We start from the raw sequence: 12,085 nt of genomic DNA on the forward strand, positions 1-12,085 counted from the left end.
TTCATTAAAATTTCTGCTACAGTATTAGGTTAGTGTTTCCTGTTTCGGTTGTAGCCTATTTTAGTCCAAACAGTGGAAAGAATGTGATCTTCATATTATTGCCATGTTAAGTTCTTCTAAAAATGACTTGCTGGAAAGACTTCATACAAATACTTTTTCTACTTTATTTACAGTCATATTTATTTAATTCCAATTCCAGTGTAGTGACTTGATTGAACTTGGTTGTTACTGTGTAAAATCGGCTTTCTGTACAGAAATTCATTGCTTCTGCAGCATTCCTCTGTCTATTAACCCTGAAGTAAATTTTTTAATAAAGCTGCTAACGAATCACCTCTCCTCTCTCTTACTGGTTGAATTAGGCCAACTGAAATGCTAAATGTCTGATGTATACCGTTCCTTTAATGGAGCTTTACACGCATGGTGGAAACTGCAGCTCAGAACGTCGCTGATTTCATCTTCAGCCTTCCTGAAGAATTACTTGAAGACGCATCGTGTTTATTTTTAGGAGATGCAGATGTGAACCCTTTTGCTGGAAAATATCTGCTGCATTGTCAGATGATGCTATATAGCCTTTTAAATGTTCGGTTCTTCAAAGTATTTTAAGCTGCACGGCCTTTTTACCTAAACTGGAAAAAAATGCTTTGTTGCCCACTTTTAATCCGTTCTGTGGGAGAAGTCATTGTTTGTCAGGGTTTCTGCTTATCCTTAAAAAGTCTCAAAATCAAGGCCTTAAAAAGTATTAATATGATGTAGCTGAAATTAAGACCTTAAAATATCTTAAATTCATAAACTGTAATTTGGCCTTGAATGGATGTGAGGAGCTGAAGCTCTCTAAGAGTTTTCAAATCTAATTTGAAAATATTATTAAACACAGCTCAGGTATGTAAACATTAACTGTGTGTGTGTGCGTGTTCGTGCGCGCGTGCGTATGCGTGTGCCAGTGACTAAGTCTATGTGTGTGTTTGTGTGCTGTGATTGGAAAAATACTTGTTATATTTTCTGCCTTACTTGATTATTGTGTTTAATATCCATTTTTGTAACTTGTCAAAAGGCTCCAGATGTGAATTAGCTTTTGCTATAATCTGGTACAGCCCATCAAATGGTGACATTTATGTGCGAGTTGTACATGGTCCCTTTTTAAATAAAGTTTATTATCATATTATCACCAAATAGTGTTGTATGTGTAGTTGATTTTTGTTTTGTTTTCTCACTGGACTTTTTTGTCTCAAAGGTTTGAATTGCATGCCATTGCATTATGTGACTTGAGGTGGATGAAGCTGCTGCTAACTAGCTGCTAATATACCATTGCTATCTTGTTAACTGGCTTGCTTTGCTGCGTCTATCGTGGGTAAATTCAAATTTACCACCACTTGGCTCGTTTTCACCATTGGCTTCTGCTGTTAACTTATACGAGCTAACAACAGCTGGTACGGGCTAGCATATGCATGTACCTTTTGCTAGGTACATTCTGTGCAAACCTCTTTTTACCCCCCCCACCCAAAAAAAACAAAAAACATTAAAACTTGGCACTATGGAGGATTTGCGATGATTGATTCTAATTAGAATCCCACAATCATCCCTTATGCTGTTTATTGGGTCTGCAACTTCCAAAAAGGTCTTAAAGTCTTAAATTAGACTTTCTGTAACCTGCAGGTATCCTGTTTTGTGCTGCTTATGTAGCAGTTTAGCTCCTTGATCTCTGGACTGTAAAGGAAGTGTTTAGTGGGCTAACTTGGCGTCATCACTTGCTGTATTTCCCTCCAATCTAACTGTCCTAATAACCTCAGTATGAGATACAGGAAAAGAACCATTGCTGACTTGTAACACAAAGGGCCAAATGACACAGGTGGAGGGCATGTGTGTGTGTGTGTTTAATGCTTCCATGCAGCTGTTGAGGTAGGTTCAAACATCAGCTGGGACTTTAGCCTGACTGTGTCTTAATTACTGTCCTCTGTTACTAGAAGCTGATTTTTCTAGAACAAGAAATCTGACCTCAGGCAGTGTTACAGTTATGTTAATTTTTTTTATCCTGCAGTGGGTAATGTAATGTGGGCTCCCAGTGTCTTGACAGTAATTTATATGCTTTAGTCCTCAGGCCAGTAAATGGGTCTTTCTGAAAATTTGGTCCACACCACTCATTATGCAGTACTTTTTAATTTTTTATTTTTTTGGTGAAATTCAATGTCTTAAAGGGAGGGGAAGAAATGAAGAGATGTCTCATTCTCTACTCAGGGTAAAAGGCTAATCTCCCATTTCCAAGTAACTACCCCTCAATTAAGTAGGGAGACACTATAATCCGATGTGACACACATTTCAATATGCAGAAGCACTCCCATTCCCATTCTGGGGGAGCTTTTAACATTTGCTGTCAAAAGTCGGATGCAGGCGTTTAGAAGGTCTTTCCAGAAAAATGACAGCAGAAATAACCCGTTTTTAAAAGGTAATAAAGCTCTGAGCCAAACTTAATGGGGATGGATAGGATGAGAGTTACACTAATGGGGGGAAAAGTGAAATTCTTCCACTGCTACCAAGAGAAAAGTAAGAAACGTTCAAACCTAATGTCCATGAAAACTGGTGAACATGAATAAATCAATGAGTCAAGTTTATTTGAAAGGCACATTTCAGCAACAAGGCAGTCCAAAGTTAATAAAAACACAAAAATAAAAAGTCACAAAAAAGTCACACAGTCACTTGAGAAACCAGTAACAAGCATTGCAATTTGTCCAGTGTCATCATTTAAATCATCGACACACATCAGTGTTTCATTTATTATGGTCCAAATGCATCTATAAACAAGTGAGTTTTTAGCCTTGACTTGGTCTCTGCTGTTTTTCAGTTTTCTGGAAGTTTGTTCCAAATTTGTGGTGCATAGAAGCTGAATGCTGCTTCTCCATGTTTGGTTCTAGTCCAGAAAACCTGGTTCTAGTCTTAAGTATAAAATGATGAAAAAAAATAGTAAAGAAAAAGTAGCAGACTGAGCAAAAGAAATATTTGTTGAAACTTGGATTTTTTTTTCAGTTTATTCTTTGTTTACTTGGATGAGCCCCGTGTTAAACGTAAGCAAATATTTAATGCATTTGCTTATGCAAATATAAGCAAATACTGAACTCTTATAACACTTAAAGCCCTAGCTAGTTTGCAAACTCTGCCTTCAGGAAGTCATCACAACATCGATCTTCTATAAGCCTTTAACAATGTTTTTACCAGCTTTTCACTGAGAAATAGCTCCTAAAATGAGCTCAGCAGACATGTAGTTCCACCAGGTGTTTGCTAATTGCTACTGGCTAGTCTGAAGGAGCTGAGTGGGAGAGTTGTGGAGGAGAGGTGCTCTAAAATCAAAGCAACACTCCAGGTCTGTTTTTGATGAGGGAATAACATTATGACATGATGTAGAGCTAAAAAATGTAGATTTTACACAATACTTTGTTTTTAATATTTATTCTAAACTTTTTTTTGTTTAATTCAAAACAAAGAGATGCTAACATGACTACATAGTGAGTTGTTTCTGTCTTGACATGCTGTATGAATGCAATCTCGGGTCTTAATGACTGAATGCATTTGGTCAGCAGTTCTAATTATTTCTGACGGATTTAGAATGATCTTTAAGTGGTTGGTGTCTCCTGTGTGTTCAGCTGCACTGAACTACTGAGGGAAGATTTACTTAAGCGAAGGAAGGAGTTGCTTTGGGATTCTGTTGATTCCTCATCTCATCTTTACCGCTCAGCCATTTCAGACCCATCACGGCACATTCGCTGCCATCCTTTCAGGGTTAAGTTGCTGCTAACAGTTCGACTGCAAAGCGAAGCATCTCTGCTTCCTTTGTTGTTAAAGGTTATAGAGCGGAAATGTGAGATCTCAACGGAGAAGCTCTGTTTCGACAGCTTTGATTGCGATGAGAAACGTGAAATCTCAGATCTCCACAATTAACCGTGCGGAGGTTTAAAAACTCTGCAGGATATTGATGTTCTGTTCCCAGGCTCTCAATTTGAACCTAATGGTATTTTACTCTGTAAGAGAGCATCTGGCTTTTGTGTAGATTTTCTTTCTTTTTTTATTCTTTTTTAAAATATGGTCTCTATTAAAGCACACAGATTCACTGCAGGGGATAGAAGTGATTACAGTTTCAGCTGTTCCACAGAGGGATGAAAAAGACTTTGTCAACAGGAGCTCTGGGGCAGATTTCTATTTATTTCTCAAGACTTTAGCTGTAAAAAGTAACTAAGAATTAGAAAACAAACAGATTTGGGATACTGCATTTTTCTTTCCCTGATATTAAAGTCATGAGTTTTAAAGAAACTAGATCAAGTATACAGTTTGGGTTCTTAACACAAAGACCCATCCATCTGTCTGGTAGGATTAGTCTTTGAAGCTCCCTGTTTTTTTTTTTCCTCCCGACTCTTGTCATCAAACAGGATTTGAGTCTGCATTTGTTTCAACAGAAAAAAAGAGCAGATAATTTGACCTGTTGACATGGATTTACAAACTGCAATAAGGATTGTTTCATCAATGGCTGTTGGTCATATTTCAGCTTTTCAACCCAAATATTTTCCCTTTGCTTTTCAGTTTACTGTGGAAAATCCCAGTGGTAACACTAAAGTTTAAATTGTGAGTCACGTAAACGGTAATGATCTATTTTACTCAGATTAAAAACAAAATAAGGCGGGTTTGTAAGACGAGCTGTTTGTCTGTAGCCTGCTGCTTTGACGCCTACGTTAACCTTCACTGAGCTTCCATTACGTCCTGCTACAAAACGCTTCCCACTGTCTGTTTGTTGTGTAGGTTTCTCCTGAAATTGAATCTTTTGCATTTCACTATCAGGGATTCGATTGCGTTGCATGCTGAATCATTAGCAGGAATCCATTCGGTGATCAGGTCCCTTTCTAAAGACCTGTGCAACCGATTGAACTGCTTCGTAGAGCAGTTGTTTAAAAACCATAATGGGATGTAATATCCCTGCTTGAATCAAGGTTAAATGTTCAAGTAAAAGTGGGAAATGAGAGCTGTGTGACATTACAGCCTGGTTGCATCTCATGTACTGCTGTAGGATTATCAAAGAGGCTTTTTAGGGAGACACTACAGGGAAGCAAACGTTTAATAGATGATTCAAGGTAATAAACTCGGTTCACTATCCGACTGCGTGTGTCCAACAGCTTAACATGATGATGTGTCAAGCACTTTTAATACAACCCCATCATCTCATTACAGAGGTCCACCAGGTTTAATTACTTTCTGCGCTTGGTGCTATACTTAACCTGACATGTCTGATCGCTTTCATTCCCATTGCTGAGCATCTGCCACTCCAACCCAAGAGCTTCTTCCAGCCGAAAGAGATCCAAGTAGAGAAGAAAATTGTGCTACCCAGCCTCTGTTCAGTTTAGATGGGAAAGAAGTCCTGTTTGTCTGGATTTTATCAAGTTTAACCAGAATTACCCATCTCTTTCTCACATTTAACCAAACGTCAATGCATCAAAACATCCATTAGGGTTTTCTGCTTCTGAATGTTAAATTTTGGAAAACCTGGATTTTATTTTCTTCACCAATGCACCTGTGGGGTTTCTATTGTTCAGAGATATGTTAGTCCACCCAAGAACTACCATCTTGTTTGGCAGCTGTGTTTTACAGCTTCTGTTGTTTTCAGCTTTGAATTCAAGTCAGTTCACGGAAGGAATGATTGAAATAAAAGCCAGTATTAAAAGATATTTTTTGACATTCATAATTTCTTTTTAATGGTGGGAGGGGAAAAGATTAAAATCAGATTTACTTTAAATGGTAAAAGTCTCAAAGGAAACACAAATAAGAACGAGGAGTGGAGAAAATAGTCATTACTTATTGCAATATCCATCATTGCTATCAGCATCCCAAAATTCTCTAATATTATTAGTTTTCATTATACTTGCCTCTTGCTTCTACCAGCTATTTTTTGTGCAGGGCAGTTTCATCACTGTTGTGATAAAACTTTTTAATTAGATTGTAACGTATTTCATTAGCATTCTGTGTAAATTTATGTGAAAAATTGTTCTTCTGTATCAGAAACATACAGCTGTCCCTTTGAACATTATAAAGTTTACTGACTGTTGTTTCAGCTCCTCTCTAACACATAGTACCCACTGACTGGAAGTAATGTGTCAGTTTTACAAACCAGGATGAAAACCAGTTTGTTGATAAAACACAAAGCAGATCAGTCAAATAATACAGTTTTGCAATGTAGAGTGTAACTTTTAAAAGAATCAGCTGTTCAAAAGGCAGCCACATGGATTGCTTGAGGTGCAGCTGACAGGTCAACCACAAGTAAAGGAGCCTTAACCTCAGCAAATATGTCACGCGTGCTTAAAGGACAGAGAAAGTATATGGCATGCTTTAGCTAGCAACAGCCAAAGTCTCCTGATGATTTTCCCCTTCCCCCGACCCCCTCACATTCAGTTTATACACAGATACAATACGTAACATGAAAATGTTGATATACGGCCAGAATAAACTAGGAAACGGAACAGAAAACAAATTTAAAGTTGAGTCATGTCTGTAGAAACGTATTTGGCAAAACCTGTGGATGTTGTTACGTGTTTGTGTTTTTGTTTAAATTCAGCCCCTCTGGAAGCTTTTCTTTGTGCTTGAACAGAAGTATCCATCAATATATATTATATATATATAATAAACTATAATGCATTCCTATGGCCTTGAAGGTCTAAAAGGAGGCATCCTTTTATGAGCAAGAATAAACAAATGTTCTGCAACTGCAAACTCCTGAACATATCAGACGATCGACATCGGTATCGGCGTCTATGCTTTCACAGCAGCACTGACACTCTTCCACCTGTTTGTGTTCATATTTGATGAGACTTTGTCATTTGTCTGACTTCAAGATAAATGCCCACAGACGTCTACCAACATAACCTGAACATAAATCACTGTGAGGTTTCCTCCAAGGGGATAATGAGGCTTCCCAGAGTCTTGCTTCAAGTGCTTGTGCCAATGTGAGCTGACAGGAAAGGAGAAATCATATATTTTAGGAGGCTGTGGGGCTATAATTAGCACAGTGTGTGTCTTTGGTCAGTACACAAGGTTAGAGAAATTGCTGTGTTTTGAATCACACCAGGTAGCCGCTGACAAGCTGCATGGCATCTTTAAGTGGATTTGTAGGTTTAGAATAATAATGTCACCACTCCCTCTTTGGCAAAATATCAACTTTTTTTAACAGTTTTTTTTCATAGTATCAATTCATCCATCCATTCATTCAAAATTTAATACATTATCCCATTTCATAAAAAGCACTGTAATTATTAAATTATTGGCAGGTATTGCATTATTAGCCACTGAGTGACGCAAAAGTTTATATATAAACGAGCAGATAGCGTTTGATGTTGCCTAGCGATAGCTAAAATAACAACATGAATCTTCTGGATACATAATAACCCTGAAATTGTAAATAAAAACTGGAAACAAAATCTGCACCTGGCACTTTGGAGGCAGCTAAACTCACGCATCAGCCCAATTAAACTCAATTATTACTTACAAAAACAATCTTGAGAACGGCTTGTCTCAGGATTTGTTGATGTCGTGCTGCATTTTCTACGCTTCCATCACACCCCATTAATTTTAGGAGGTTGGTGATTTGCATGCTGCTTTTGGCCGACAGGATACATAATGCCTCCTGTTTTGACAACACTCCCATACTTCACTCTGAGCTAATGAGGCAATTCATCTTTGATACACGGGGGAACGTGCTTATCACTGCATTATCTGCATTCAACTCCTCAGGGTCACCAAAAATGAATAATGGACTTTTATATAATTTGTTGTAAAATAAAACACTGGGAGGGCTGCAGTGTAGTTGATAATACTATTGACTTGCAGCAAGAAGGTCCTGGGTTCGATTCCTGGCCCAGGAATCCATGCAGGGTCTTTCTGCATGGAGTTTGCATGTTCTCCCTGTGCATGGTGGGTTCTCTCCGGGTACTCCAGCTTCCCCCCACATTCCAAAAACACGACTGTCATTAACATGACTGTCATTAATTGGTCTCTCTAAATGGTCTAGGTGTGAGTGTGTGTGTGCATGGTTGTTTGTCCTGCGACAGACTGGTGACCAGTCTAGGGTGTACCCTGCCTCTTGCCTGAAAAGTTTGCTGGAGATGGGCACCAGCACCCCTCCTGGCCCCACTAAGGGATGAGGGTGTTAGAAAATGGATGGATGGATAAAACACTGGGGAAATAGTGGGTTGTGTGTCTATTTGTATTTATTTATTTATGTATATACCTAAATACCAAATGCTTTTTAGGAACTGATTGTTCTCATTTCTTGAATAGCTACAAAAGAAGTTTAACCAGCTCTTACACAAATGCACACCTTTTGCTATCCAATAATTTCTCAGTCGATCCGAGAAAATAATCAGCAGAATAGCCTGAGACTGTATGAGACTGGTGATTTAACACCAATACCAGACTGCATTGGTGTTAAATCAAGCAGAAAAGGTTTAGCTTTTCACAAGTTGATGTCGGAGGTATTTTCTTTTAGCTGCACATGCATCCTTTGCTGTGAATGCTCAAGTCTAATATGATGGCAGGTTATTGCATTTTAGACTATAAAATGTTCATTTTCTTGTCTGAAAAAGGAACAAAATTATTTTAATATCTTAATGTATGTCTAATATTGTATAAAAAGTTTAGGTGATTAAATGAAAAATCTGCAGAATGTTTTTTTGAGTAATTGTCACAATAATCAATAAAGCAAATGATTACTGGACACTTATTTAATAGTAATTTAGTAGTCCTCAATGCTTACCTGAGGAGAACAACATGGAGCTCAGTCAGATACAGTGGAAATGCCTCATACGTCTGACATATTGAATAGGTGAAGACTTTAAGTGGTTAGCCACGCCCCTTTGGTCTCTGCATTGCCACTTCTATGATGTTGTGAGTGCCCCCTAGTGGTCAAATGATTAACTTAATTGCTCAGACGATGTGTGTGCAGCACTTACATTGATTTTTATCACAGTCGTTAGTGTGTGGGCTATATTTCGGATCTTTAAGGAGTGATCATTATGCCATAGGTTTGCCTAAAAACTTGGTGTTAGAATATTATTGTCTTAAAGTTGCATATATTCATTTTGAATATAAATTCAAGACAGTCTGAAATTTATCTATAGAAGGAAATAAAAAAGAATGCAAATGTTGGCAACTTTGCTCCCTGGGGAGAAGCCTTTAGGTTCATATATCTGTGTTTACATATGTATGACTGACTGAGTCATATCCTATTTGTAATGCTGATAAGCAGTGACTCACCATAACACCAGACTGCATTTGTTTAGGTTTTTATCTGATGTGCTAAAACTGTGTCCCTGTGTCGGAATCGGTGATTAATAATTGAGCAGGCAGGTAGCGATGGTTTGTCTATGGGTGTGGTGGGATCTAGTCGTGTGCATCTCTTCCGTTGGCCGTGCTGCGGATCGACCATCTGCCTGCTGATCTTCATCTCACGTTCGTCTTGATGCCTATCAAGCTCACTACTTTCCAAATGAGCCTAACATTTGCAAACTCCCCCTCCCTGCCCCCAATTAAAACTAAAAAAGTCATTCCAAGCAGATGGTATGAGCCGGCCGGGGTAATTATTGCCAAGTGAACTGTGGCCCTCACGGACCTCAACTGAAATGAGCGGAGCGCAGCTGGATTGGGTTGGAAGCTCAGTTTCTCTGCGTAGCTGCACAATGAGGAGACGTTTGACCTGCAGGAGATATGCAGCCCATCAGTGTTTTTTTTTTTTTTCCAATCTTCATGCAATCAAAAAAAGTCCAAATTGTCTGAGTGCTGCAGAGCTTTTCATCTTGAATTGTGTTTTCATCAGTTTTTCGTTTTTTTTAATCACATTATTTTTTTCAGTGATAATACTAAGTTTTGCTTTTCTAAAATAAAAGAGAATAAATGATCTTAAAATATCCCCAGCAGGATGTGTAATGTCTTTTGAAGGTTTGAGTTGGCTGCTCTCTCTCTGTGCAGAATGTCTTTACCACCTACTGCCACGCTGCAACTACATTGTAGCATAAATTACAGGTTCCTTGAGGAACCAAGGAGGTATATATTTCAAAAATATGCCATGTGACTGATGAGATTACATAACTACAATTGAAATATTCAAACAATGCCGCAGTCCTTATTTGCTATAGCTATCCATCTTCAATTTGAAAAAAAAGTGGCCTTCATTCCTGCTTGTCACCAAGGATAGAAGAGAAAAATACTCATACTCATACTGAAAAATGTGTTTCCTTTCTTATTGAAGAAAAATTGCCATCAAACATATTTATATTCTTCGTCATTTACAATAAGACAGAGACAAATACGAAGAAATGCCAAGAAACACCCAAACTTGAAAGAACAAAAAAAGGAAAACAGAGCAAAATGCTGTTGTTTTTCTTTCCAGCATAACCGGGTCAGTTCATGCATTTTGCAGGAAAAGCATAAACGAGTTTGTGACAAACACATTTATTGCTCCACATGCAGCTAGAAGACTCTGTCAGTGTTTTCCCAGCTGCAAGAATTAGTGAGTGATAATCGGCGTCTTGTGCGAGTGCTTTTCAGTGAGGAACTTCTCGCGGCTCTTACAGCTGGAGAGCGGTCAGGAAAATCACACAACGGCTGATTCTCAGCTGACCTTCTCTGCAAATACCCTCTGCCTAACAAGTCCAACTCTTTTAGTCTGATCAAGAACATTGATTGCTGATTTAAAGGGGAAGGGCTTGACATAAGTAGGTGCTTGGTTGATAGTACGGTAGTGTGCGACTTTAATTAGTCTGACTGTAGTCGTTTTCTGTGGTAATTAGTAGTTTATGCTTTCTCTGGCTTAATTCGTAGACAAAATCTGAGTTTAACTTGTGATTGCCTGCTCACAGCCGTAATCAAGGTCAGGAGATGATGGAAAATGACTGAATGGAGCTCTCGCTCATTCACATTTACCCCCGTAATCCTGGACCTAAGCAAACACGCTTGATTAGCCATTATACCAATGACTCAAGGTAACAGAAGTGGCAGCATCTGTCATTAAAAAGGCAATGAACAAAGGGATTTGTTGACTGGTTTAAAACAGGGGTCTTAAATGATATCACCGTTACCCGTCTTGGAAGTGTTATTATTAACCTTTATTTTAGCAGGAACTAAATTGATATAACACCATTTATGCTTACCAGTCCTTAACAGTTTGCTGATGTCAGATAATGAGAGAATTATGTATGACTTTGCTGGACGATAAATTGTCCTGGAAATTATTTAAATAAATGATAATCATGTCGTTTTGAAACCATTTTTTCAACTTATATAATTAAGGCATAACAATGAAAATGCACCCTCTTAAAGTTTAATAAAATTAGATTTCTAAAGAACATTTAACACTGGAACTAGAGGACATTTTGAATATCCGAAATAGATAATAAAAAAAAAAAAGACCAAAACGATAAATAAAATGGATTATGAAATCTCAACAAAACGTTTCCCTTCAAAATCATATTAATCACAAGCCTCAGTTTGGGAAAACAAGCAACACTACCAGTTTGGACATTTATAACAAAAAAGAGACTAACTATGTACTGTGTGTCAAATGTTTGCTGTACTTTTTTCAATATGGCAGCTTTTCAATAATATTAAAGGGCAGCAGGATCAAACTATACAAAGGAGCACGCAAAGGGAAAATTAAAGCCTATTTTAACTTGTGCTGTTGTTTGGTATATTCCTTATTGTGACAGGATCATATCAAAGTACAGTCTAGGCATGAATGCTTTTGCAAGGCAGTCTGAACGTGTTCTCGGATTGCTCACTGCTTGCTTTGGCTGCACATCCATTTTGTGGTGTCCTGCGATGGGAAGTGGAAAATGAGCCAGCAACAGTTGTGTGTGAATAACAAGACCAGACAACTGTGCTGAGGGCTTGTAGCCAGTGATTTATTAGTGTGTACAACAGGTCCTCCTGGAGTACTAGCGTCAGAAAATTGATTGACTCTGACCTCTGCCTGTGTTCGAGTCTTTGGCAAAGTTTCTGTGCAGAGCGTTTGTTTATGTTTTTTAAGGATTAGTGAGAAAGCTACTGTGATAAACTCATGGTCATAATT

At 38.1% G+C, this 12,085-nt stretch overlaps 1 protein-coding gene across 2 annotated transcripts in view; it reads left to right on the plus strand.

Moving 5' to 3' along the window:
* LOC106921965 (low-density lipoprotein receptor-related protein 8-like) overlaps window positions 1–12,085 on the plus strand; it is a 98,103-nt gene that overhangs the window by 18,248 nt on the left and 67,770 nt on the right. The window lies entirely within an intron of this gene.

The sequence above is a fragment of the Poecilia mexicana genome, unplaced genomic scaffold, assembly GCF_051168715.1.
Source record: "Poecilia mexicana isolate PSO_F unplaced genomic scaffold, ASM5116871v1 scaffold_17, whole genome shotgun sequence".
Lineage (NCBI taxonomy): Eukaryota > Metazoa > Chordata > Actinopteri > Cyprinodontiformes > Poeciliidae > Poecilia > Poecilia mexicana.